Source organism: Equus caballus, chromosome 14 (genome assembly GCF_041296265.1).
Source record: "Equus caballus isolate H_3958 breed thoroughbred chromosome 14, TB-T2T, whole genome shotgun sequence".
Taxonomy (NCBI): domain Eukaryota; kingdom Metazoa; phylum Chordata; class Mammalia; order Perissodactyla; family Equidae; genus Equus; species Equus caballus.
In genome coordinates, this window is record NC_091697.1 from 14837353 (window position 1) to 14844286 (window position 6934).

The window sequence follows — 6934 nt, forward strand, 5'->3', positions numbered from 1 at the left end:
AGCACCGGCTCTGCACACAAATATTATGTGGCCCTCGACAGGCCACTTCCCCTGAACCGGCCTGAGCTTCAGGGCCACAAGAGGCTTCGTGAAGACCCCAACGGAACGTAGCCTCGAAAAGAGGGAGACCTGCACTCCTCAGAACGCATGGACACCAGTGTCGTTACCGACGTCGCGTCTGTCCTTCCAAGAAGCCAAGACCACGGGTGCCGCTTCAGCGCCCGACTCCCGGGCACCGCATCCCCAGGCTGGCCCCTGGGCAGGTGCCCGGCACACACCGCCCGTTCCACGAACGCGTGAAGGGCACGAAGAGACCCCCTCGCTCCCCGCGCCGCACAGCTGTCCCGCCACCTGACGGGCACCTCTCGGCGCACAAGCCTATTCCTCAGGGACACGCTCGCCTCCCACCAGCCCCCAGGCCCACGCCCCCAGGTACCTCTCCCAGACGGAATCCTCTTCGCAGGCGCCCTGGTCGTCCGTGTCCGGCAGGCAGGAAGAGCGGGAGCTGAAGGACGGCCTCCTCAGGCTAGCGGCCGGCCGTGGCTGTGGAAGGCCCGGGCTGCTGTGCCCAGCGGGGACACGGAGCGGCGTCCACGGACGCCGGGGCAACGGACGAGCCCGGCCCGGGAGAGAGCAGCAGAGCGCGGCCGGACTCCGCCGGGCTCGGCTCTGGGCAGGCAGGCGCGGCTGGCCGACGCCTCCCCGGACGGCGGCCCAGCAGCCGCGCGCTCCCCGCGCGCGCCGCCGCCCCCACGCTCCCCGGCCGCTGCCCCGCCCCCCCCTCCGGCGGTGGACTGCGGACAGCCACAGGGACACCCTCCTGGGAGAACTCCTGGGGCCCCGCCCACACGCTGCTTCGGCCCTCCGCGGAGCGGCCAGGTGCGCTGACAGGGACGCAGGGGCCCCGCTACGCTGGCTCTCGGGGGAACTGCAGCCTCCTCGGGTTTGACTTGAATGTCACACCCGAAACCATGCAACGCCCACAAGAAAGCATAGGCAGTATGCTCTTTGACATCAGTCTTAGCAGCCTAGTTTCAAGTACCACGTCTGACTGGGCAATGCAAACAAAACACAAAAGGAACAAATGGGACTACGTCAAAGTAAAAGAAATCTTCTGCACGGCAAAGGAAACCCTCCACAAAACCAAAACACAACCTAACAGCTGGCAGAAGAGACTTGCAAACCATATATCGGATAAGGGGTTTCTAGCCCAAATACAGAAAGAACTCACACAGCTCAACAACAACAAAAATCAACAACCCAATTAAAAAGACGGGCAAAAGATCTGAGCAGTGATCTCTCCAAAGAAGACATGCGGATGGCCAACAGGCAAATGGAAAGGTGCTCAACATCATTAGCCATCAGAGAAAGGCAGATCAAAACTACAAGGAGAGGTCACCTTCCTCTGCTCAGAACGGCTCTAATTAACGACACAAGAGACAAGTGTGGGAGAGGATGGGGAGAGACGGCAACTCTCCTACACTGCTGCCGGGAGTGCAGACTGGTGCAGCCACTATGGAAAGCAGTATGGAGCATCCTCGGAAAAACTAAGAATCCGTCTACCATATATATGATCCAGCTAGCCCACGGCTGGGTATTTATCCAAAGCACTCGAAAACACCAATGCAGAAAGACACCTGCACCCCTAGGTTCACTGCAGCATTATTCACAACAGCCAGAACTTGGAAGCAACCTAGGTGCCCACCAAGGGAAGAATGGAGAAAGAAGACGTGGTATGTATACACAATCTACTCAGCCCTAAGAAATGATGAGATCCGGCCATTTGTGACAACGTGGATGGACCTTGAGGGTATTATGTGAAGTGAAATAAATCAGAGGGAGAAAGTCAAACACCGTGTGATCTCACTCATAAGTAGAAGTGAAAAACAATGACAACCACACACAGAACATCGGAGATTGGATTGGTGGTTACCAGAGGGGAAGGGGGCAGGGGAGAGAGCAAAAGGGGCGATGAGGCTCACATGTGAGGTGACGGACTATAATTAGTTTTCTGGTAGTCAGAAGGTTGCAAGTTCAAATCACGTCGGGGTCAAGGTTGTGACTTCTCTTTGGCAACCGATGTAAATTTTGTCTGGCACCTCCCAACGTCGGACTGTCTCTTACCTTTTCTTTACTCCCAAGGGAGTTCTTGTGAACAACTCTGCGATGGACAGGCACCTAAGCTCGACGGTAAGGATGACCTAGAAGGGAAGAAAAACCCAGACGATCTGAAATTTAGATTGTTATGTTCATTTCCTTATCTTGGCTGTGCTTCAGATATGACATGGAAACAGGGCATGAGGAGACTTTGTTAATGAATTTACCCTGGTGTGAAAGTGGTTTTATTGGGTCCCCAAATGGATATGGCATGGTGTCCCTGAGTGGATATTTGTGTCACCTTGATGAAGAAGTTAGTTTCCCAATTCTCTTCTCCTCCTCCCACCCCTCACACACACACAAAAACACACACACACATTTTTCACACTTTGAGCTTCCTTTGTCAAAAGCCCCTGAACACTGTGGTTAAAGGGAAAATACCGTGAAGCTGATGAACAATTTATGTTGAGGGTGCGGTCCTTGACCTCTCTGAGAGTGGAAAATTATCCTGACGTTTACCTCCTTTTTACTTAGGATTCATCTAATTGCGTCTCTCCAATAGGACTATGAAACAATCAAGTTCCAGATACAAACCAGTTGTCGTAACCTGAGAACGAGGAAAAACCCAAGTTTGCAGAAATGGAGATCTTTGTGGCTTTGTCAGGATTAAGCTTTCACTGCGTCAGCCTCACTCCCCATTCAGTTTAAAACCTGTCCTTTGCTGAGCTTAAAGAAATAATATAAAGGCTCTTCTAGGTACGGTTTTTAAAAGGCACAATTGATGAAATCTTCAAATCGACAGCATAGCACTTGCTTTGAGGTCCAAGTGATTTGAACACCCAACCTTCGGGTCCAAAGTCAGATGTGCTAACACTGTGCCAGGAAGTCACAGACACCAACCCTTTTCATATATTTAACGTATGCTAATTTCTCAGTTGCCAAGTTCGGTGTTTACTATCTATGTGTCCGGACAGTTTGGGATTCCTTCTAGGCTCCTTGTCCTTTCATCAGGAGGATGTACAAAAGCAAGATGAAAAGGTGGGAAAAGTAGAGAAAAACTTAGAGCAGACTTGTGGATGGGGGCTCAGGGAATACTTGCCTTTAGCAACCGCAAACAACAAGCTCTTCCTGGGGCTTTTGAGGCTCTGGCTACGCTCTGAGCTGGTCCCGCCCTTTTTCCAGGACTTCTGGTTCCAGCTGCCATTGAGGTTTACTCAGAAGGAATGTGAGGTGGGATGGGGAGAGTTCCCTTTGGCAAGGGAGCATCCTAAGGACCAGCAGGCGCCTGGGGGAATTTCTACCCATGGGGGAAATGGGAGAGGAGCCAATGGAAGCAAACGCTTGGAGTCGTTTGTCTTCCCGGGAGCGGGTGTTTGGGAGCAGCCTGGGTTCTTAGCTGGAGCCCTGTCCTATTTGGGGGACACAAAGTGGCCTGGGGACCCAACCTGTCCACTCCCTCCCTTCCTACCTTCACGTTCCTGAGAATGGCCTGCAGGACTGACTCCCCATGTCATCTGCCCAGGGACGGTCATGCTTGACCCTCCCTCCCTCCCTCCCATCCCTATGTTCAGATGCCTGGAATTTAGCTGGAGCTCTGAGCGTCCCAGGTCTTCTGTAAAGAGAAACGTGGGCGCTGCTGTGGGAATGGGCTCTCTGTGTGGTGGCTCCGCTTCTGAAGGTTTTCTTCTCTTTAGAGTGACCCTAAGAGCAGTTTTCCTAATTTGATTCCCAAACATTTCCATAATCCTAATAAGTCTCACATACACACACACAGACACACACACACACACACCATGTTCTAGGATGTCCAAGCACCGTTTTAGTTGCTGGCAACAGGTCAGAGAACAAACGAGACCCAGCTTTCAGGGAGGCATCAGTCTCAGAATGTACCTGAAGATATTTGACACCTGACAGGCACAACACATAGGGAAGCCTGAGGAGACGATGATGTCTGGATAGGGCTTCTCTTCCTTCTAGCCCTTCATACAAGAGTGTACTAGAGTCGCACCTATGAAGATGACTTTGGTTTTTCTCTATTTTATTTTATTTTATTTTAGCGTGTGTGTGAGTGAGGAAGATTGGCCCTGAGCTAAGATCTGTTGCCAATCTTCCTCTTTTTTTTTTCTCCCCAAAGCCCCAGTACATAGTTGTATATCCTACTTGTAAGTTAGTCCAGTTTTTCTACGTAGGATGCTGCCACAGCATGGCTTGACAGGTGGTGGGCAGGTCCACGCCCAGGATCCGAACAGGTGAAGCCCAGGCCACCGAAGCAGAGTGCTCAAACTTAACCACTATGTCACTGGCCGGCCCCTCTCTCTATTTTAAAAAGAGGATGATTGCTACTTTCTTTTCCTCTTAAAGAGTAAAATATGATTTTTTTAAATACAGGAAATTTGGAGGAGAAAAGTTAAAATTACCCATAATCAAACATCTCAGAGAAATCAAGGCTGTTGTGGTGATGTGCAGCTTCCCTCGTATTTTTCTATATCTGTATATCCTGAAACATTGCTTTCTTATAAAAAATTTTGTTGTACAACAATTTCCCCAGTAGTACTATACTGACAGGTATTACCTATACATTTAATGCGTATTTTCAAAACAGCTTTATGAAAGGAAGGAGGGAGGGAGGCAAGGAGGGAGGAAAGAAACTCAAGAGAGAAAGAAAAAGGTTGCCAACTGGCTACCCCAGTGGAGAGCCCAGTACACTTCCCATCGCAAAATCCTGTACAGCCAGATAGCCAGGAACCGCAACCAGTGTTGCCTTCCCAGGGTTCTTGGCTTACATTGAATATGGTCCATTCATTCCACATTTCTGGGTGCGGGACATTGAATTGGTTTCTTTTCCAGAAAATCTGAAAGATTCCTCATTTTAGTCATTTGGGTATTAGATCATTTGAAAAATGGAAATTTCCAAAACAATTAAGTTACACAACTTTTTTTTTTTACCCCCAAGAAAAGAGATTTCTGGTGTGAAGCATGTAGAAGCTTCTCTCATTAAAACCCCTGGAAAGAGGCGGCTGGGCCTTATCGGGGAGTCCATAAGCTGTGCTGGTTGTGGCTCCTCCCCCTAGTGAAATCCAGTTCTTCTTCCTCTTCTGCTTCGAGCCAAAAGCCCTGCACACTGTAGGGACTGAGAAGACATTGAAGCTACTTAGAGAGGAAGGAAAGCAACTCAACTCTAGCCAAGAAGAATGTGAAATTGCCCATGGTTGCAAGGGCTTCTAGGAGTGACCAACTGATTTCCTGGGCCCTTGGTTACCCACTAGCCTCGGAATCGTCAGGCTGAGAGCAGGTTCCAAGGTGTCCTTTAAGCTCTGCTAGTTTCAGCTCTGCACAGGTGGAGCGTCTGCAGCATTTTCTCCAACCCAGTGGGGCACAATTTGGGACACACTGCTGCTTCCTACATCAGGGCCATGGGCCACCTGACCCTCAGTTCTTGCCTCTGCAGAACCGAGATGCAGAAATCTTTGGTTTCTGGGACTGAGACACGGGTCCTTGATCCTCTTTAGCTACGTAAGGGGCTCCTGGATCCTCTGGAACTGTCCAGCAACTCACAGACAAGAAATGAAACTAGGGGTGGGATTCAGGGTTCTGGCCCAGAGTCTCCTGTTCTTCCAGTTGAGATGGGACTGAGTGAGGATGCCAACCCACTAGGATGAGCCTTGGGAGCAAAATTTAAGGGTGTGTCTAAAACCTCAGTAATCAACATCAATAATATTTTAGTTGTGATGAAATACACGCAACATAAAATTTTCCACTGGGACCATTTTCAAGTGTACGGTTCAGTGGCATTAAGTACATTCATACTGTCATGCAACCACCACTACCATCCATCCACACAACTCTTTGCATTTTGCAAAACTGAAACGAACTCTCCATTCCCCTCGGCCCTAGCCCCTGGCAACCACGCTTCTACTTTCTGTCTCTGTTTGGCTGCTCTAGGTGCTACTTTAGATACATGCTCACAAAAGTCCTGAGAAGGCCCTAGAATTTCATCTTTGGCTGATCTCCAGGCTCAGTGCAAGTGAAGCAAAGTGAAGGAAGTGGAGGCAGAATTGTAAATGAACGGAGTATTCAATGAAGACCCAGGCATAGAGCTAACCTGCAAAGAATGAGAGTTTCTCTCTCTCTCTTTTTGCCTCCTGACGTTCAAGAAATCTCTATCAAAACACTAGCTGAATGCAAGCTAAAGGAACAGAGACTTCAGAGACTACCCAGGACAAAGAATACAGACTTTACAAAAATAGTTTAGAAAAGACACTAAACAATCATCTGCAGCCTACAGCAAGCAACAGAAAAACCCTGAACGGGGGATGAATCAGATTTTCAGGGTTACCACATTCTACTATTAAAAAAATTCATTTTCAGCAAAATGTTGTGAAGCATGCAAAGAAATAAGAAAGATGATCCATTCATATAAATCAACAGAAATTCTTGATGAGCCTGAGTGTAGAAGCTTTATTTTACTCTATAATTATAGGGATATACTGGAGCCAGAATTTCTAACTTTTTAATTTTTAAAATTGTAATTCAGGGGCTGGCCTGGTGGCTTAGCGATTAAGTTCACATTGCTTTGCTTCAGCGGCCTGGGGTTTGCTGGTTCGGATCCCAGGCGCAGACATTGGCATCGCCCATCAGGTCATACTGTGGCAATGTCCCATATACAAAATAGAGGAAGATTGGCACAGATGTTAGCTCAGGAACACTCTTCCTCAAGCAAAAAAAGGAAGATTGGCAACAGATGTTAGCTCTGGGCCAATCTTCCTCATCATAAGAATAAATAAATAAAATAAAGCTGCAATTCAAGCCTAGAGAAAAATTGTAATAGTAAATGAAT